This window comes from Camelus dromedarius, chromosome 25 (genome assembly GCF_036321535.1).
Source record: "Camelus dromedarius isolate mCamDro1 chromosome 25, mCamDro1.pat, whole genome shotgun sequence".
In the NCBI taxonomy this organism is placed as follows: Eukaryota; Metazoa; Chordata; class Mammalia; order Artiodactyla; family Camelidae; genus Camelus; species Camelus dromedarius.
Window position 1 is genome coordinate 1,278,885 of NC_087460.1, and position 21,286 is coordinate 1,300,170.

Below are 21,286 nucleotides of genomic sequence, written 5' to 3' on the forward strand. Positions count from 1 at the left end.
GGGGAAGCTGAGTTTTTAAGTGTCAGTGGAGTCACTCAGGGAGCCCGGTGGGGGGCACCTGGCTTGGGAGCAGGTAACAGATGCATCTTGTGCCGGACGGGACTCAAACCTCAACTTCTGGGGGTGAGTGAGGGTACAGCTCGGTGGAGCACTCAGAGGGCACGAGGTCCTGGGTTCAATCCCCAGTCTCTCCATTGAAAAAAAAAGTAAGAGACTGAAACCTAATGCCCCCCTGCCCCCCAGAAGCACTTACACAACAGGATGCCACCCTTCGGTCCTGGTTCGCACTGCACCTCTGTGCTTACGCCTCTCTGGGTCCGCAGTTTACCAACGTCAGCTTCTAGCTTTTCTTTAAGACCATCTCATACAAACCCTGTTAGATCGCCGTGTTGGGGGAGTTTGGGGAAACAACCTGGGGAACAGTTCACAGTCAGACATGGATACACCCATTTTAACAAGGAGGAGCAAACGCGCTGGCTTTTTAAATTACAAAACCACAGAGTAGACTGTTTGTGATGAAAACTCTAGAATCCTCTGAGGAAGAATGAAAATATTTAAACATTCTTAGGAGTATTTATTTTTTGTTGTTTTTATGATCAAAATGAGTAACTTCATGGAACCTGCAGGAGTCTGTGAAAGGGAAAGGGCCAAGAGCCCCGATGAAGAGGCAAGGCTGCTGGAGCACCTGATTCCTCCCGCGGCAAAGAGACCTTAGGAGACGGTGGCAGAGATCAAGGCAAAGGGAAAGAACTTCTGGGCCAACTCGGCCAGATTCCATCAAATGCCACAACAAGGGACAGGCTGGTCTTGCCATCTTGGCCTTGATGGTCCGGCCTCAGAGAGTCAAAGGGCAGAGGGTGCAGGTGTGGAGGGAACGTGTTGGGGGTGGGGATGGGGGTGGGGGTGGACGTGCCCGTGGCTGCTCCTGCCACGCCGTGTCATCAAGTAGGATGCAGACACCAGCACGGTGACATAGCTCATCTGTGGTTAGAAAATGGGAGGAGAGGAAAGGGAAGCTTCTGGAACTCAGGGCCCAGGCAGGAAGCCGACCCCGTTCCTGCCAGCATCCAGGAAGGTCATATAAAAGCAGAAAACGTCCCAGGCTGAAAAATGCCGCTGTCAGTGACACACGGAACGAACACAGGCTCGGGGAAACGGCCCGAAGAAAGAAGAGGTGGCAGAGGAAAGAACAGTATCGCTCGGGCCAAGCCGAGGGGTCCAGGCGCGGAAGGCAGAGACACGGGGTGAGGTGGGGGCAGCACAACTGGCCTGGTCTCCGAGGAGCCAGAGCCATTTGGAGGGGGTTCTTTGATCTGCTGTCCCCAAAAGCAGCCTTCCTGGGCCCTTTTCTCCAGTTGTGTGACTCGGATGGGAGACAGAAATCCTAGCTAATGGGCCCCCAGGGTGGTGCTCGGAGCTGGCTGTAGGGTGACGTGCCCCACTCCCAGACTGTGGCTGTCATTGCCCCATCCTCCGGGCCATCACTGTCAGGAGGAACCTCTGTGCTCCCCACTTCCCTCTCCGCAGGGAAAGCCAGCTGGAAGGCCAGCATCACGGGGAGACAGAGCTCAGGGTTCCCGGGGCTCTGGTGTGAGGCCCCTCACAGGGGCCCTTTGGGCGGCAGGTGGCCCCTGCCCTGGACTCTGCACCTCAACCCCCAGAGTCGGGCCTCTGTGCTCTGTCCTGGCCCAGAAGTTCTGGCCAGCGCCCCAATTGTCCCAAGAAGACAGCTTTTGTCCCAGGGCATTGCCCTGGAGACCCCAGCCAGGTGGTCACAGACACAGGTGCAGGCCCCTCACCTTCCTCTGTCCGCTCAGTCCCCCCAACAAAAGCACAGGGTCCGAGTGGCCAGCAGTGGTCCTTGCATGGGATCTGGCCTGGCCACGCCCTGGTCCCTGAGACCACGGAGACAGGGAAGAGGGCACAGACAGGTCTGTGGTGGGGGCCGGGACACGGTGGCCACGACACAGAAGGAAGCAGGCCCAGGCCCCACCCCCCGCCTTCTGCTGATGCCCCAGAGGGAAAGGCCCCCAGGCCACCCCGAGGCCCGTGAGCCCCAACTCCCATGTCCCTTCCTGCTGCTGCACCTGCCAGGAACTCCCAGCATCCGAGCGAGGCCCTGTGGGCAAGTGGCCGCCAACACCTCCCCCCCACAGCCCTCCCCCGGGCGCCCACGCTGGTGCTAATCCACCCGCAGCGGCCCGCAGCTCCTCTCCCCTAAGCCGCTGATAACGGTTTTACTAAAATCCTCTTTGGATGGAAAAAAACCCCAGCTGGACATTTCAGGCCTCGCACAATGTAGAAGCCCGCAGGTCCCGTTCCCACCTCACAAAGGCCTCTAATCAAGTGGAAAATGTGCTGGAGGCCAGAGGTTGGGTCTGCAATTATTTTTTAAGGGATTATGGAGAAGAATAGGGGCGGCGAAGCCCTCCCCTGCTTTGTTTTCCATTCGGTCCAGTTCCGAGACACACAGGGCCGGTCACAGTCGCCCAGATCGCCCCGCACAAGGGCCTCACCGCTCCCTTCCCCGGTGGAAGGGTGTCATCTTTGAACACCGCAGCTTCAGGAAGATTTAGAGGGTTTGGAGGCAATCTGTAGGCCCTGTTCTGACCCCGTTTAAGCCCCTATTTATAAAACCACTGTGGAGCAGGCTCCCGTGTGTGGGGAGAGCCCTCACTCATTAACCTCTAACCCCGCTCTGAATGCAGAGGGGAGGGTCCCCACGCTGCTGGGATTCGGGGCACTCACGAGGGCTTCCCAGGCTTTGGAGGGCAAGAGGTCGTGTTCCCAATCTTGCCAGATAGCCTCCTCTTTATTTATACACATTGACCCTTCCCTCCCACGGAGCACATAGCCAGGAAACTCCTAATGCAAAACGTGGATTAAAAACACAAAACGAGAGCCATTTTTATCAGCCTATTTGGAGCTGCCGTTTAAAAGCGCACACAGCGGCGGGAGTTTGTCCTCCCCAGACACTGCGAAGGACCTTTGCTGAGGTCGTTCACGCCCGAATGTTCACGGAGGATTAACTGCTAAGGAAGAATGTTTCAGGCTGGCCTGAAGTCTTCATCCTTCTGTTTCAGCCCAGAGAAACTGCTCACCCCTCCAAACCGAGCTGGCCAGTGATGTATGCAGATACCCAGTTCAAAGGAAATGACCACAGATTCCTAATCTCATTCTGGGATGATCAAGGATTAGGCTGTTTGGCTCTGAAAGTCAGAAGTCTGCATATATTTCAAAATAAATACCAGGCTGAGTGATTATTTCCAGGTCCTTCCTTCAAAGTCCCTAAAATGCCTTTGGTCAAAAATAAAAACTGCAAAAAGCAAAACAATAACTCTGGTCTGTTTTTGTCAGTACCAACGCCTTCCTGACATTTTGCCTCATCGGGTTTCTAGCTCTCCCTCAGAAGAACCCTGAACAATCCAGAAGCAGATGGAGAGAAACACGATTATTACATTTAATACGCTGTGCTCAGCCCTTGATGCACATGTCATACGGCTATTTTATGTTGGTCTTCCCAGCTCCCTTGGTGGGTCCTACAGGAGGAAGGGACCATGTAGTTTCCCTAAAGAAAGCAAGTGAGGGTGGGCTTTACATAAAGATGAGCGTCTTCAGAAAGTTGAAGTGAGGCGTTCAAGGGCATCTAAGCACACCGCGGACCATCTCTAAATTAGGGCCTGAGGGCTTCACTTCCAAGCTTCCTCCCGGAGCACACTCCCTGAACCCCCCCACTCAGAAGGCCCCTTAGCTTCTGGCCTGGGCTCATCACCTTGTTCTGGTGCTTACCACTATTCACACACTTCTCCATCCTCTTTTATTTTTTTCAATTGAAGCACAGTCAGTTACAATGTGCCGCTTTCTGGTGTCCAGCGCAGTGTCCCAGTCATGCATACGTGTACATGTATTTGTTTTCATATTCTTTTTCATTAAAACTTACTACAAGATATTGAACATAGTTCCCTGTGCTGTACAGAAGAAACTTTTTACTTCTCCACCCTCTTACACACTAGACTGAACAAAGTATCGGTTGTTCTCAAAGTCACTCTTCCTACCAAAGCCAGTTTGGGAGAAAGTAAAACAGCAACTTGGAAACAATAATTTGACAAAACAGTGACAACAGTGCACCTCGGAGTTTTCAGGGCAGAGGGAAATCTCAGTACTTTGGAATGGAAACACCTTTTAGATTCTTTAGATCACAAAGGTATCTGAAAACCAACTCTCTTAATTTTCCCATTCAAAAAACAAGATGAACATAATTGGAATTAAGAAGCAGAAAGTACAAGCTTTCAAGTTAACTAAGAGGAAAAAAATTTCAAGGTCTAAAAAGAGAAGGAAATTTTATCTTGAGGTTGAAATGTTATCGGTCCAGGAATGAATAATCCTCACCGTGCTTTAAATGAAGATAAACTTCTTCAGAAAGGTGAAGTGAGACGTTCAAGGGCATCGGAGACTATGGACCATCCCTATCACGAAGGATGAAACATTATGTCCCCAGACCCCACCGGGCGGGGAACCTGCAGGAGAAGCGAGCCTCCCTTCCCTACAGTAATTTCTCGCTCCTCCCCCCGTGCTCCCGGTCCCCCAGTCTGCACCTAACTCCTGCTCAAACCATCTCCGCAGTGCGGCTTCGTACTTCTGAAATTCTCCCGTTCACTCGTTTTCCAGCATTACGGGCGCACTTACATTCTGGTTCACCGAACTCTCTAAACCGCCATCTCCGCACCCAACGATCTCAGTTCCTATCCACAGACCCCGCTGGGGCCCATGGCAGTCCGGACCCAGGCTCCCTGCTTCCCTGCCCTTCCCTCCAAGTCCGTTCCCGCTCCTCCCAACAGCCACGGGGCGTCCCTGAAACATGCAAACTGTGGTGTCCAGAGAGTGACACCCACATTCCCACAGCGGACTGGCAGCCTCACACCGAAGCTTTCAGATATTATTTTTACTAAAACAGGCCTGCCTGTTTGAGGCTGTTCTTAAAAATGATATATGAATTCTTATTTCAAAAATCCTTATTTTAAAGGAAAAGAAGAAATTAAAAAAAGAGAAAAAACTTTCTTATTTTAGTGGGGAGGGTACAGCTCAGGGGTGGAGCGCATGCTTGGCACGCACGAGGTCCTGGTTTCAATCCCCAGTTCCTCTATCAAAATAAAGAAATAAACCTAATTACTCTCCCAATAAAAATTTTTTTTAAAAAACCCAAAAATCTGTATGTTAAAAAGCCGTCCAGAATAGAAAAGTTTGGATGGCAAAGCTGCCCTCCATCCCTCCCTCCCTGGAGGTCCAGTGGCCACGTCGGCTGTGTCCTTTGGACCCAACCCCAGCCTTCACAACGGTGATTGCCCCCAGCCTGGGGCGGATCGCCTTCCCCTCCGCCCGTATAAGGTCCTGACACGTGGCGCCCGGCAGCCCGGTCAGGCCCCCAAAGGGGCCATGGTCCCCAGGCAGCTTGGCCTGCTTCTCCCTTGGTCTCCTGCTTCAGGATCCCGTCCAGCCCCTCTCTGGGAACTATCGGCGCGTTATCTACGTGGTGCTGACAGTCAAGCGGCAGGGCTGGGAGCCCTGAGCCCGCTGTTATCAGTTACGGAGCTAAAATGACGTTAAGAGCCCATAAAAACGCTAACAAGTGCTCCTCCTGACCAGCCCATCGGGAGTCGGTTCACAGTCACGAGAGCCTGCTGGTTTACTGGGGTTAATTGCTAATTAAGAGTCAAAGTGCTACAGCTTATGAATGATTTTTTTTAAAATACGAATGAGGGGGTGCTGCAGGCTGTCTCTCGCTTGGTGAACGTTTGTTTGGCAGTGAGTCTGGGGGGACCCCACGCCGGGAGACAGCCCCACCTCACACTCCCTGTAGGAGCCCTGCTCCCTCAGGTGGGAGGGAAAGAGGAGATCTTGCACTGGGAAGGGCTCCCAGCCCACGGCCTGGCTGGTCTGAGCCGTGGCTCGGAATCTGCACGTGCCCATGCAAGCATCTCCTGTGTGTCTTTTAGGGAAAAAAGTTGGGGGTCTGTTACTGCCCAGAGTTCCCAGTGCAGGAGGCCTGGTCGGCCGGGACCAGGAGGCAGAGCCGAGGTTTACATCGTCCAAGACGAAGTTCCCTCCAGCCCCGGACCCCCGCTCAGGTCTGCCGGGCGGCCTGGACTTTGTCAGCCCCACACAAGCTGAAAGGACTCCGGGAGGTCAAGCCAGCCCAGGTCCTCGACTTGGATGACGATCTGCGTTGTCCTGGCTTCACCTCAGTCGCTCTGTTTTATTAGAGGGAAGGTTTGCGAGAAGGAAAGGAGTGGTGCTGGGGTTCCTCCTGCTGTTGGAGGCCCGTGCGGGCTGTGCTGAGGGTGGGCCACCTCCGTGTGCATCTCCGTGGGGACCCGACTCCCGAGTGGGGAGTCCCCTGTGCTGCTTCATGGAGTGCGGGGCCGGGACCCCATCCCCCAAGACCCCACAGAGGGAGACGGTTCAGAGCTCGTACCCAGCCTGCACATCGGGCTGGGGGGCTGGGGGGAGTTCCAGGGGCCAAGCTCGGACGGTCCCCCGAAGATGCTGCCCTGAGGACCACGCCCAGCCCCCGGCCTCCTCCACGTGCACGTGAAAATCTAGCAGACACACCATCACTGTCACTGCTCCTCCCTGGAGGCCCCAGCAGCCTTCGCGGGCTTGCAGGACTGCCAGCTCCGATACGCACGCGTATTTCTGGCTTTCTGGCTCTGGCAGTGGGAGCCTGGAGACCAAGGAGGAGGAGGAGGAGGACTTGGTCCCAGGGTCCCTGAGGGGAACTGTTGGTGTTTGGTCAAAGTGCCACTAACCCCAGCCCTACACCGAGACCTGTGCTGTGGCTGGAATACTCAGGGCCGGAGAGAGGTAGGCAGGCGGAGAGGCAGGCAGGCAGGCAGACAGACTGACTTTCTTTGGGTCCAACTCTTAATCAGCATCTCCTGAGAAACCGAATTGCTTTTATCTTGAAGTGGAATGACGGGACCCCAGCGAGCACGGGAGGACAAAGCTGCGGGAATCTTAATTTTTACTTCAACAGAAGTTTTTCCTCCCTCGGGGTTTTGCTTCTCTGTCCATGTAAGTCCATAGAAAATATTTTTCTTAGAGTCCACAGTCTGTCCACGTTTGTTTGTACAGATTTTTAACGGCAAACGAGAGACAAGCAGGGAGACGTGGACTCTGACTGTCGTGCTCAGATGGTGCCTCAGATCTTTCCCGTCCGGCTCAGGAGCAACGTGTTCATCGGGACTGACCGCAGAGGACGTTTGAAATACACTCTCCAGTTCATCAAAGACGGAGCCTCGCTCCTCCCGTCCCCGCAGCCTGCGGCCCGTGGCCCGCGCCAGGTGCTCAGGGTGAGTGTGGTGCTCATCGGAGCCCCGGGGCTGGGACCGGCGGGTCCCCGGGTGCCCCCTCAGCCCCTGGCTGAGGCAGGACAGCAAGCTTCGCGGGGCTTAGTACCACGGAGGTCCCGGATTCAGATTCCTCAGAGGAAGGGTGTGGCGACGCCCCCGGCCCGCCGGCAGGGTGGCCCTCCGGGGCGTGTGACTGTCCCTGCTCCACCACCAGCCTGCACGCACCCCGCCTCTGTGCGCACACTGCTTCCCCAGGTGTGGTCTTTGGACAAGGATCACCTGGGTGCCGGCCAAAAATGCGTTTCTCAGGGGAAGGTTCACAGCCTTTCTACGCTGTCCCCAGGGAGTTCTTCTAAAAATGTAACCAGATCACATTGCTGTCCTGGTTAAAAACCACCACCAGCTTCCTGCCCGGTGACGAACAGAGCCCCAGCTCCTCACCGCAGGACTGTAAGTGTCAGAGCCCCAGGTGCTCCCGGAGCGCCCTGCCGCCAGCCCCCACCCTCCCAAACGCCAGCCTCTCATCCTAGTGTCACCTCTGTGCTGGGCGCAGCCTGTGCCCCAGGCCCAGAGTGCTCTTCCGTCTGCCTGCCTCCGAGGCCGGGCTCATGTGACCTTTATGAGCCTCCTGTCTCTCCCCCGTGTCCCCCACGCGGTCTGAGGCCCCAGTATCCGCAACCCCGGCTCCCACCATAACGTCCCCCTCGCCCTGGAAGGTTCTCCCAGTCACGGCGGCCCGGGGGCGTTGGACTGACAAGGATGAAAGTGTGTATCGTGTTTCTCCCAGGTGCCAGGCTCCGTGCCAGGGGCTGCGGGTTCGGTGCCGAGCGAAGCTTGTTTCAGTCTCAGAAAGCTGACAGCCTCGTGGGAAGAGGAACAATTAGAAATTACCAGACTCTGTGATGAATGTGGTCACTGGGAAAGTCCCTGGGGCAGCTGGGGGTGAGGAACCCCCGTCAAGGGGCCCTGACCCGGCCTAGGGCTCAGAGAATGCCTCCCAGACCACGCCAGGGCCGACCTTGCCTCCCGGGCCCGCGGCGCACACACTGGGAGGTTCTGGACGACTTTTATCAACTGAAGAGTCACCTCACTGGGGATGAACCTCAGTGTTCAGCCCAGACCTTGGACCCACAGGCCCAGTTATTAGCCATCTCTATGCACGCACGCCCCGGGCAGCTCGACCTAACCCTCTGAAAACTCAGCAGCACCCCCTCCCAAACCTCTCTACCTGCCCAGACAGTCTACAGCCTCCGGAAGAGACACCCCGGCTGGGCCGAACAGGAGCCTGGACTTCCATGTGGTCCCTCCCTCGCTAGTGGCAGACCCCGTGCCTGGCCAGGGCATCCCAGCCTGTCACCCTGCTTCACCCTGTCTCCGTCCGCACCACCTCGGCCCCAGCCCATCCTCGTCACTTGGAACTCTGACCCAGCTCCCAAGAGTGATTTTTCTGATGCACAAGCCTGGTTCTGTCACTTCCTCGGTCACACTTCTCCAGTAGCTCTTTCTTGCCTATAGGTTAAAACCTGAGTTCTGCCACACACCGTCTGCGGCCCTGGGTGACCTGGCCCAAAGCTTCCCTCCACGGCTGCTGCCCCACCGGCGCGCGCCCGCGGCACTGAGTCCAACAGTCCTGTTCCTGCAACACACCGCAGCCTCCCACGCCCGGCCGGTGCACACTGCACCCTCCTCTGGGAACCGGGCAGGACCCCTGGACCAGCACAAGGGACTTCCTAAAGCACCGGCTGGGCTGAGACCTGAGACAGTGGAGGGTGCTGGGTGCGTCTTACTGGTAACCCAAAAAGCTCAAAGTGTAACGAGCAGCGTTTTGATCAGATCAAAATGTTCCTATGTTGAAAGAGGCGTATTATTTGCATTAAAATATTCCCTGCACCTACCAGGAGCTAACACGACATTGTAAACTGACTATATTTCGATTAAAAAAATGTATCAAACATTCCCTGCCCCCGATTACAAAGGTGCAGGAGGACACTTTTGAGGGTGAAGCAAAGTTCTGTCTTGATTGTGGTGGTGACTCCATGGGGGGTGCACACCTGTCAAAACTCGCGACACTGCAGACTTTAAATGAGTGTGATCTACTGAACATAAATTACGTCTGCATAAGGTTGCTATGAAAAAGTCCCCTCCCTCAGACCAACCACGGCAGGAGCTGTCCTGTCTCCCCTAATACGCTCCATCCCTGCCCACTGGCCTGCCTTTCCTGACCCCCCCAGACAAACTTGGGCGCCTTCTCTTGTCCTCTCAGTTCTAGTCACTCCGTCCCAGTCTTGCTGGTGGGCCTCTGAAGTCCCCTTGGTGGAGGAATCTGCAGTCACAGGGCTTAAGACCCCACAGAAATATGAGGCTGGGGGTGGCAAGGTCCCGAGTGACTGGAGCGCAGGACTGCCTGCGTCCTGGTAACCCCTGCACTCAGCAGCGAATGTACTCGGGGCACAGCAGGTGTCCCACAGACACCCGAGGAGCAAGCGGAGGGCAGACACGCTCCCGGCCCACGGGCTCGGGCGACTCTCGCTTGAGGAAGACCGACGGAGCGGTTGGAACAACCACGGCGGGGCCAGTCCGGCACTGACCTTGCTCCTGAGGAACCTATCGAAAGTCCAGGTTTATTAAAAAGTCACACGTTACTGTATATAAAGTAAACAATACAGACCTGCAGCAGAGCACGGGCAACTATATTCAGTATCTTTTTATAACATAAAATGGAAAAGAATCTGAGAAGAAAACGTATATACGTACGTGTATGTGTAATTGAATCACTTCGCTGTGCACCTGAAACTAACGCTGCAAATCAACTACACTTCAGTAAAAAAAATTGCTTTAAGTCACTTTTGAGAACCGCTGTCACAGCCATTTCAAAGTCAAGGAACCAACACACACGATGAGACTATTTCAGGAATCTTTTTAAAAGCGTTACTTGGGTTTATACGACTGATGAGCTACGTTCCCTGAACGTTGCTGGTTTAAGAAGCCAGTGTCACAGTGACGGCCAAACGCGAATGTGCTTTTGGAGGCAAAGACCAGGAGATCTGACATCTAAGTTACGCCCAAGCTTCTCAAGCAGTCCCCCGCTGGACGGTCACAGCAGCCGGGCTGTCAGTGACGAACAAGAGCCAGGCGGGCGGGGGGACAGCTGACCGCATCGGCGGACGGGAGCTGCCGCAGTCGGGCAGGGACTCCCACCCCAGACGCAGCAGACAGGGGCGAGAGGAGCCGGGCCGTGCGGCAGCCCGTCCTTTGGCCACCGTTCCCACAGCCACTCGGGAGACCGCCGAGGGGCTAAACGTCAAGGGAGGCCGAGGAGGGTTAATACCACGTGGTCCCCACGATCACGTCGTCGAAGACTTACCGAGTACTCAGTGTATTCCTGGACTGAAACGGGCAAAAAGTGGTGCAGAAGCTTGGGTTTGGCTGCCTCGCTCATTCCGTCCGCAGCTCAGCCCAGATGGCCCCCTCAGGCTTCACTGACTTCAGTTGTGAAACCAGACAAAATACTAGACGCTGCCCGTGCCACCAGGTCCAGGAGGGGCGACAGGGAATCGCGAAGAGTGAAGCAACCTCGCCTCCGCGAGCATGTCCTGCAGGTGCCCCCAGCCCCGCACGCCCGGGCACAGAGGCCCACCTTGCAACTGCCAGCTCCTGGGCAGGGCCCTCGCCGCCCACCCGGGTAGGAATGAATGCTCCCTGGGACGGCCCCCAGCCTGCGGCCGCTCCAGCCCCCAGGGGCGTGTGTCCCGTCCAGGCTGAGCTCCCAGTGGCCTCCACCCCACCTGCCCCAGGGAACCGGCCGGGCCGTCCACCCTCCCTTGTCGCACTCTCCCACCCCTGGCCTCACAAATCATTTTCCAAACACCACCACCTTCCCTCACCTTGGAAAGGAAAGAAAAATGAAAAGGGGGAAAAGATAAGGCAAGAGGAAGATGGGATGAACCAGGCCGCCCCATATGGGGCCTTGGACTTACGTACACGGTCTCCATCAACACACACACGAGAGGAGAAGGCAGCACGGGTCATGTGAGCTTGTCAGAGGTGAAGAGGCGGCCGTCTTTTCCTTTCAGCTCTTGAGAGTTTCTGTGTATTCTTCACTCCCCACCCTTAGGAAAACGCTTTTAGATGATTATGGTTATATTATTAAAGGTAACTCCTCTAGGTTGTTCTTAAGGTCTCAGGACGACACTTTGTGCTGTCGGCCCAAGGTGACCTCCAGGAAGCACACTTTCGTTATGCACATATGTACGTGCGTGCGCGTGTGTATGTACACGTGTGTTATGCACGTATGTCCACAGATACATAAAATGACAGTCCGTATACTAATGGTACAGGTTTCTTTTTTTTGGGGGGGGGCAATTAGGTTTATTTATTCATTGTTAGAGGGCACTGGGGATTGAACCCAGGACCTCGTGCACACTAAGCACACGCTCCACCACTTGAACTGTACCCTCCCCCAAGGGTACAGATTTCTGAGAAAGCACACGGCGGTCACTCCGCGATAGCTGGCCTCACAGACACCCACACTCCCCGAAGGCAGCGTGGTGGGAGGCCCGGCGGTCCCCGCTGGGACACAGCCTGTCTCCGTGTTTCATTTGCCCATCCTTCCCCGAAGCACTGTCAACCCCCTGACAAATCATCCTTCATTACTGTTTCTGAGAGCCCCGATGGGGGAGAAATTCACTGCGTGTCTCACAGAGGCAACTCCTCTGCCGGCGGGCTTTTCACGTCCACGGAAGCCATTTAGAATTTATCCCGGCTTCCTTTCGCCCCGTCTGTTTAGTGTTTGTTGTCGCTTCTTGTTTTGTCTTTCTCTCTCCCTGGTTTTAAAAACCAAGTGGGATCGTTTCGCCCCATGAGTGAGGGGAATGCTTCTGAAAGAATAAAGATTGAAAGAGGACCGGGGTAGGAGACAGAAGGAGGCTGAGGAGAAGCAAACTGAGCCGGCTGGGCAGGGACGGCTGCCCTCCCGACGTGGAGGGCACGGGTGGGGGGTCACCTTACACAGGGACCACGAAGGACCACAGGGGACAGAAACAGCCCACATCAAGAGCAGGGCAAGCCAGTGACAAGCAAATGCCTTCCCAACATCCCAGCTCTCACGGCTCTGCGTTCCCTCGGTCCGCCCGTCCCAGCCGCGGGGACGGGACTCCGCGGCACCCAGTGGAGGCGCCCCCAGCTGCAAAGTTCTCCACTGCCCTCTTCCAGCGCTGTCTACCAGCCCCACCAGAGTCCGGCTCTGACGGCTACCGGGTTGGAGAACTTGTCTCTCTCTCTTTTTAAAACTGAAGTAGAGCCAGCCACAATGTATCAACTGCTGTGTCCACTGCTGTGCACAGTGCATACGCAGCATCATTCCCAGCCATGCACATGCACACATACAGTCATTTTCATGTTCTTTTCCGTTAGATAACCTCGTCTCTTTTGCTGCTGTCTGTGCCCAGTCTGAGGACACTGCTCAGGACGCTCCCCCGCTGCCCCACGGGCCTTCTGGTCCGGATCCAGAATTAGGGTCCCAGGGCATGAGCCTCCCTGCACGTGAGCCTGGCCGGCTCAGACCTGCGGTCTAGGGAGCCTGTCTGAAAACATGAGGCGCCGTCCAGGGTGTGGGCCCTTTGATGGGAGACCTTACATTGAATGACAAAGGGTTAGAGGCAGTGACTGTCTAGTCCTGTGGCTTTAAACTTATTACTTTTTTTTAGGAAATAAAAGTCTGCTTTCCCACTAAAATCGTAAGTTAAAGCAAAAGAAATAAAAACGTGTGTAGTTCCCTCAGGGAGGGAAGGGGACCTCCTGACTGGCCCCTAAGGAACAACTGTCTCAAAAGCCGCTTGCTAGAACAGATCCCTCCACTCCACAGACAAGGGGGCAGGCGCACAGGCAGGGGGGTCAGCGGCCCAGGCCACAGGGCCGGGCCGAGCCGGCTTCCTGACGTTCAGTCCTCTGTCTAGTGTAACGCCCTGTCTTTGGGACTCTGTTCTGAGCCACGTGGAATTCCATGTGGCCCTATTAAGCCACGAAAAATGCCTGGCTCAGTGCTTTAATTAAAGACTCTCTCCTGTCCGCTTCCTGCGAGTGAGAAGCTGTTAGTTCTTCGTACCACGTTAACTCCGACTGGTAATTCTGAGTTCCTCTTGGCAGAGTAATATAGGTCAGATTCCATTAAACACATATCACTACAATAAAAATTGTTTTTCAGATTCACCACGTGGTCCACAGACTCCAGTAAAATTTAATCAGCGAGAATTTAGTACTAAACTACAGAAGAATTTGGACAGCGTTTTGAATTTTATTGTAAAAAGATTTGCCTAAATTGTATACATTGGCCTTGTGTTGGAAGATTTGATCCTTCAGACGGCAGTGGGCTTCCAAGTCCTTCACCATAAAAGCGGCTGCGTGCTGTGGAATCTGACGCTGGGACGCTGCTGCCAGGACCCCCGAGGATTACCCCCACCCCACTCACGCCCCAGGCAGTCAGATGTGACACGCAGTTGGCCGGCCTGGTGCAGAGAGAAGACCTGCCAGCCCTCCCCAGGCCCCCCCAGGCCTCGGCGGGGCCCCGGGGAGTGCGCTCTGGGACCCAAGCTTTGTCGGTAAGGAGTTGGGTTATTTACAAGACTGGAGAACTCACTAAAGCAATGATGTTCAAGGCAGTTTAAAACAGACAAGACAAGTGGGAATTTGGAAGAAACCTGGGGGGGCTGGGGGGCTGGCAGCCCTGTGACCCAGCCTGTGTGTGCCCAGGGCGGGGGGCCCGGAGGCCGCGGGGAGGGGGTGATGCTCCCGCTTCTGCAAGGATCGGGCGCAGAAGCGACAGCCGGGGAAAGGAGGCCGCGAGGAACGAGGAAGTTGTCTGCACGGAGTATAAATTCAAGGCCGAGGTCCAAGCAAAACATAACATTGGGACGAAAAAAAATAAGAGAAACATTTCAGATGACAAAGCTGGAAGTCTGTCTCTGAGATGTGGCTTCTCAGATCTGCCTCTCACGCCTGGCGGCCAGAACTAGAGCCCTGTCATCTCTAGACAACGAGTCCCTGACGGGCGAGGCCCCCGGGGCAGATGGAGCCCGCCCGCCGCGCCCGGGTCCTGGGTGGGGGATGACGGGTGTGGAGCCAACACGCACCCCGACCCAGGCTGCTCAGCCCTGAGCTTGGACCTGAAACCTGGTGCTGGAGCAGGTCACGCTGGGACACTCCCTGAACTCCTGCCCCGTTCCTGGCACTTCTTGCCTTGCAGAGGGAGGGGAACGTTAGCAGCACTGAAAGCACAGGGGGAAGATGAAGCCTTGGCTGACGTCGACTCACACTCGTCAGTGCGCGCGGCAAGAGGGCGCATGTTCCACAGGACGTGCCGCCCGGGCCGCAGGCTAACGGAGGCTGAGAACCAGGCTGAGGCTTAAACTTCGGGGCTTTTAAATACTCTGCCTCACACGTTGTTTTGCAGGGACCTACAGCCTTCTAGGAGGGCGGGGTGCTGACAACACGCAAATTCTGCAGCACAGCTGGAAGGGCGCTGGGGTTAAAAACTCACTTGTGCTGCAGGACCTTGAGCAAGTTAGCTCCTTCCTGGCCCTCAGGTCCCTCATCTGTAAAATGGGACTATTAAGACCTACTTCCTAGGGTTATGGTTGCAATAAATGAAATGAGGTGATGGCTGCTCCGGTGCCTGGTACCCAGCGGATGCTCCATCCTTTCAACCAGAACTGACCAGGCAACCTCCCGTGTGGGGGCCCCGAGCCGGGGCTGAGGAGTCAGAGATGGGCCGTGACCTGTCCCCTTGCAGCTCCCAGTGTGGCTGCTGGTCCGGTCCCCAAGCAGCAGCGCTCTGTGAATCGCTGTCTCGATGGGGGTGGGCGGCGGTACCACACAGGTTATGGAGACGAGGGAGGCCAGACTCTGTCCCTCAGCTGCTCACGCCTGATTGAAAAGGTAAAAGAGCCACATCACCGGATGGCTCTGGCCAACCACGTGGCCCTGGGGATGCTACCACGGAGCCCCGCTTCTGCGCGAGGAGAACCCGGAGGCTGGGTGGGACTCGTGCCTCGTGAGCCTGGCTGGGCCTCAGATCTCTCGGAGCTTTCCAAGGTGCAGCGCGCGTGCAGCCCCAGGACACGGACGCACAGCCGGGCGAGGGGACCGTCAGAGGTGGCGGAGCGGGGCCTGGACTGCTCGTCCTCAGGGCTGCGGGGTTAACCAGCTGGAGTGTACCCGGGGGTGCCTGGACCCCCCTATTTGCTCATAAATACTCGCTGAGTAATCAACGAGGTGTCGGGGGAAGAGGCAGAAAGAGGGACTCCTGGGGACAGGGGTGGGGTGACGTGGGAGGAAACGTACGCTCAGCCCCAGACGCATGAACTTCTCAGGGAGAGGCCCCCAGGGGCAGCTGGGACGCCGAAGGGACACTCGGGAGAGAAGTCTGGGTGGAGACGCGTCGGGAAGTCCACCCAGAGATGACAGACCGGATGCAGTTAGAAAAGGTTCCGTAGGAAAAGGAAACAGAGCTAAAGGCAGACCTGCTGTGATTCAGGGTCTCGGGAAAGAACAGACCGAGGAGAGGAGGTGGACAAGAGGGTGACCCGGGAGGCGGGGAGGGGGGCCCAAGGAGGAGGATGCGGCTGCAGGACACGGACGGGGACGGGACGCGGGTGTGACATGCTTCCTTCTTCCCTTCCTTCCTTCCTTTCTTTTTTTTAACATAAATCCATGACGAGTCTTGAATGGTTGGAAACAGAGTGGCTTCTGAATTTCTTAAATTCACAAAAAGGTTTTTTTTGTGGGGAAAAAAATGTGTTACCGTCTCTGTTAAATCACCTGGTGGCAGATTCTGCCTCCCTCATGTCGCAGAGGAGAGCGCTCGGGGAAGGACAGGTCTGCAGCTGTTTCACCCAGAAAATCAGGTCCAGGTGAAGAGCCGGGCTCTGACTCAGGCAGATATTCAAGTCAAAGCGCCAGACGGTTTACCCGTTTATTCATTCCTTCAGCGCAGGACGGACCACCTGGCACTGCCCTCGAAGCACAGGGGTAAGTACAGCCATTAAGGAGCTGGCGTCAAACAAGGAAGACGACACACTGACAGGCAGTTCAAAAAAATGCTCAAGACTTAACAAGAGAACCTTAAACAGCAGGAGTGCTCCACGGATGGATGCCCGGGGGAACACAGCGCGAGTGGCCCGCAGTGAGCCTGAGGGCGATGTGCGCAGCGAAATGAGCCAGGCGCGGGAGGACAAACCGCCCCCCTTCCCTGATCCCACGGCGCTGAGGCCCCCAGAACAGGCAGGTCCACACTGACGGGAAGCAGAGAGCGGCTGCCAGGGGCTGGGGGAGGGTGGGGAGTCAGAGCTCAACAGGGTCAGGGTTTCAGTTTGGGAAGATGAGGAAGTTCTCGAAACGGATGGTGACGGTGGTTGCGTGACAACGTGAATGCACTTACAGCCACAGCTCCGTGCACTTAGACAGTTGCAGTGGTAAATGCTATGTTCTGTACATTGTCCCACAGTAAAACCCCACAGCAACGCGTGTGAAGCCATCAGGTAGTTGAATGCGCTGAAGGTCTTTTCCCAGGAGCCCCTGTCGGGGGGACGGCTATGTTCTCAGCTTCTCTGCTGGGCAGAAGGCAGCCCAGCTTCTGTGCCCCAATTTGAGATCGAGCAGCTGCCCACGGAGCGAGCCCCGCGGAGGCCTTTCTGATGGTGACTCACAGGGACCGAGCTCTCACCCTGCACAATCAGGCAGCAGACGAAGCCGACACAGCACCCCGTCTCCAGGAGGGAGGCCCCAGCAGCGGGACCTCTCCGCAGGAGACCAGCGCCCACCGCAAGCAGGTACGTGGTCCTTTCACTTAAGCTGCGCGTCCCCACTGACGCTAACTATTAACACTGGTCAAACAGCTGGGCTCGGAACCGCCTTCTAATCCTGAGAGAAGGTGCGACTTCGGACCAGAGTCATGGAGCGAGACCCGGTCCGAGCCGCTATGCCGGGGCACACTACGGATCTGCTAGTTTTTATCGCAGTTAATCAGCGTTTGCCTCTTTGAAAGTAAACTTTGGGTTTTACTTGATTCCATGCTCCCCTTCAGGAGTGTGAGAAGATAAGAATAAGAAATGGGGGGGGAAGGAGCACTGAGAATTCTATCACCCGAGAGAACCGCGATGAGCACGTTGCCACTGCAGCTGGAACCAGTCCCCCGCTCAGCTTTCTAGAGTTCAGCCCTGGCGTGGGGCTGACCACGCTCCCCAGTTACAAACGGCAGAGTGGGATCTGGAGGGAAGGGGCGGGCCTCTCCTGGTGCCGCACCATCTGTCTGCAGGGAAGGCAGAACTCAGCTCGGCTTGGCTGTCCGAGCGTCTCCGCCACTCCAGGAGCTCTCTGGACAACGAGAGCCGTCGCCTACTGCAGACAGAGCCCCTGGCTGAAAACGCAGCCTCCTCTGAGATGGTTTCCGTTGTTCAGATGTTTGAGAGACAGCCAGAGCCTGGCCGGGGCACCGAGCGAACATCTGGGTGATGGGTTGGCCAGAGAACCACCCGGCAGCTGGAGGCCACGTGGGCGCTGAGCCCGCCAGCCCGCAGGGCCTCCCCGCGCCCCTCCACCTCCCTGCACGTCTCCACCTTTGAGGCCTCCCAGCCCCTCCTCTGCCAGCTCACAGCCTCGCCTGGGCAGGTCATCCCTTTCACACATGCCCCAGGGCGGCTCTGGTGCCCCAGGCACAGCCACCCATGGAAAGAGGCCTCTGCCCTCCAGGGCCGAGTCTCGTGTGGGACAAACTCAGCCAAGCGTGTGGGACAAACTCAGCCAAGCGGTTGAAGGAAGGTGCCGGCTTGGGCGTAGGGTTCCCATGTGCGAGTGTCCCTGGGGGCTTGGAGGAGGAGGCAGGGCTGCGGGGAGGTGTGGAGGCGCCCGGTGTGAGGCGGGCAGTGGATGAGCGTCAGCAGGGCCGCGGGCCAGAGGCTCTCCCAGGGCTCGCTGGGCTTGCGTGTCCCTAGTGAGGTGGCTTCAGCAGGCTCCCAGCCCACTGGACCCTGCACTGACTCCTGCGTCCGGCTGGGACGCTCAAAGGGGTGGCCCTTGGCCTGCTCGGGGCAGAGCTGAAGCCACTGCCCAGTGTGTTGTCAAAGGCGCACAGGCATCTCCGAGGTGTCACCACGTGCGGATGCCCGGTCCCTGCTCATTGCCCCTGCCCCGCCACAGCACCGCCCAGACCCTGCGCTGCTCCGACTGGCTCTGCAGGCAGGCGGGCTGGGACTCCCTTCTGGGGGCTCACCCTGCCTCTGAACACGGCCCAGTTCTGGGCTGCAGAAAAAAGTCTTTAATTTGGTTGAAACAAGCATTTCTCCACCGTATTTGATCGCACAATGCTTTTTCCTCCAAATACCTATTAACCTGGAGGGAGGAACACATGTAGGAAACACGTGCAGGCTTAGGCCACCTCCAGCCAACCTGCAGCCCTGAACGCCACCACTCAGTGGGCGGGGACAGCCACCTGGCCGTCACAATCCTTCACAAGTATCCAGTCCCAGGAAGCCACCATCCACCACTAACGGCGACACTCCAGCATGCCTTCTACCACAGCTGAACAACTCTGAGAGCCTCTGCAAATTTCAGTGCTGCCAAACACACACAGTGACGTAGCTGTCACTGCCTCTGAAGGAGAGCGCCTGGTCACAGTCACTCATACTGCTGTCACTGAGTAATGTCCCCAGCTGGTACCGCACACACGGAGTTTAACTGCCACTTGAAATGCCTCCAAAAGAATGATTCAGACTTGAAACAGCTATTGGTACACAGAGAGGCACGGAAATCAAGCAACAGAAAGTATGTTTTATATTTGTAAATAAAATGCTTGTCACTGAAGGAATGACCAAAATTCTGCATTTGATTGCGAACTGATAACCAAAAGCTTCATGGGACCTAAGAAAGGAAGATGTCCAGGTGAGGATGGGTCACTTTTTGCTAAGATGCTTATCACAGGCCAAGCAAGGCACCCGGGGCAAGGGCAAGGGACGGCTACCTCGGAGGAGACGGGAAAAACTGCCAAGCAAGAGGCCGGCGGCAAGTTCAGTGGTCCCTAGGACCCTCTGAAAGGCGGTGTCCTAGGTAATGGGCAGTGGTTTTTTTTTTCTTTGCAACATAGAAAATAAAAGCACAGCATAAAACCACAGTTGTCAAGCACGGCATCTCAGTAACTCTCGGCGTCCCCAGGCCACAACCAACACCTGCAGTTCCATTTAGTAAGTCGTTAAGTCCGAACAACACGACAAGCATTTGCGCTCCAACAACGTAGTAGTCATTTGGGAAGATGAAACACGTTCACTGGAAGAAAACTATGTTTGTGTCATTGTTCAACATTCTCACAATAACCCCTCAAGCTGAGGCTCACAGCCCCTTTGGGGATGAGGAAGTTGAGGGTCAGAGAAGCCCAGCGCCTTCTCCAAGGTGCCAGAGCTAACCGACACGCCTGCCGTGCAACGCGCGTCGCTGGGTTTCTCTTCTCCTGGAGAACAATGTCCCTCTGGCACAGGACTGCCTCCGTCCCGTCTGCTTCGGCAGACCCTGGCATGGCATCCTGCCACAGGACAGAACCAACACCTCCTGAATTCAGTAATCTCTCCCAAAGAACCCCTCTGTTTGGCACATTAGAGAGGATGGTGAGAAACAGGTGCCAAAGCAGGTGAATGGAAACAGTTGGTTGTAGACCCCGGACAGAGGTGGCCACGGTCAGTGAGCGGAGACCCTCGCGTGCCCTCTGCATCCCAAGCCTGAGCGCGGGAGGGGCGACAGAAACTGTCCCCAGGGCATGTGGCAAGGAGAAATCCGCGAGGACTTGTGGATGGAGCACGTGAGATACGCCCACAGCCCCCGCGACTCTGAGGGGACAGCAAGCAGGGAAGCAGGGTCAGAGGTCCCCTGAGACCACGGACTCATCCGTGGGGGACATGGGGGGACGGAAAGCTCAGGAAACAGGACTGAGCGGGAACACTCTGGGGCCACCGATGGGCCCTCCAGAGACTTTGCAGAAGGTCCTGGTCCTGCTCCTGCTCCTGGGGCCGTGGGTCTCCTACTGCCCGTTCCAGTGTGGGCAGTCGGGATAAAACAAAGGCCCCTACGGTGCCGGCCACGACGCTGGCATCTGTGTGCACAGGCGCTCCCCCTTGGGGCCCAGCCGGCTGGCTCTCCCAACCAGACCCACCAAGCCAGGACTTGCCCACCTCATCCTCAACCCTCAGAGCACTCTCACCCCACACTGAGGGGCACACGGCACAGGGAGCCATGTGCCCGGGGTCTCTCACACACATACCACCTGCCCTCGGGACACGCGTCCCGCAAGCCACACGGCTGCCGGCAGACGGAGAGGCCAGCCTGGCACGGAGGCCCGCCTCCCCACCGACCGTCACGCCCCTGGGGCCCTGGAAACACGTTTCGGGATATTTAACAAGATGGTGCTATCCAGTTCGAACTTCGTGTTACCTCAGACCCGCCCCAGCCACCTCCAGGGGCACCGTGATGCAGAACTACGTTAACTCCAGTTCACGTGCACTTAAAAGGCGCCCCCGGGGGCCTCTGGGGAGAAGGGGGGAGGGGTTTCCACGACACACAAAGGTGAACGTTTCGATTCCAAAAGGGGCTCTTTTATTGTCAGAGGACTTTCACCTCAACCTTCTAAACCTGTACAAAGACACTGAGGGCACAGAGCTCAGGTGACTGTGGCATTTGAACATCCCGAAGGGCCTGAATGCTGACCACCGGTGCCTCACTCGGCAGCACTCCCCGTCCACAAGCCAACTGTCCCCAAGGGAAGCCCCTAGGCTTCTGAGAGCCTGCAACCCTAATGACACCTGCTGGTGACAGTCACAGGCTTTCCTACTTACTGCACAAGAACACAACGTTAAGTACTCAAGTTATATGACAATTTATATGCTGCCAACCTATCGAGGCTG

The 21,286-nt window shown here is 56.3% G+C and overlaps 1 protein-coding gene across 1 annotated transcript in view; it reads right to left on the reverse strand.

Moving 5' to 3' along the window:
* WNT5B (Wnt family member 5B) overlaps nt 1-21,286 on the reverse strand; it is a 77,455-nt gene that overhangs the window by 46,361 nt on the left and 9,808 nt on the right. The window lies entirely within an intron of this gene.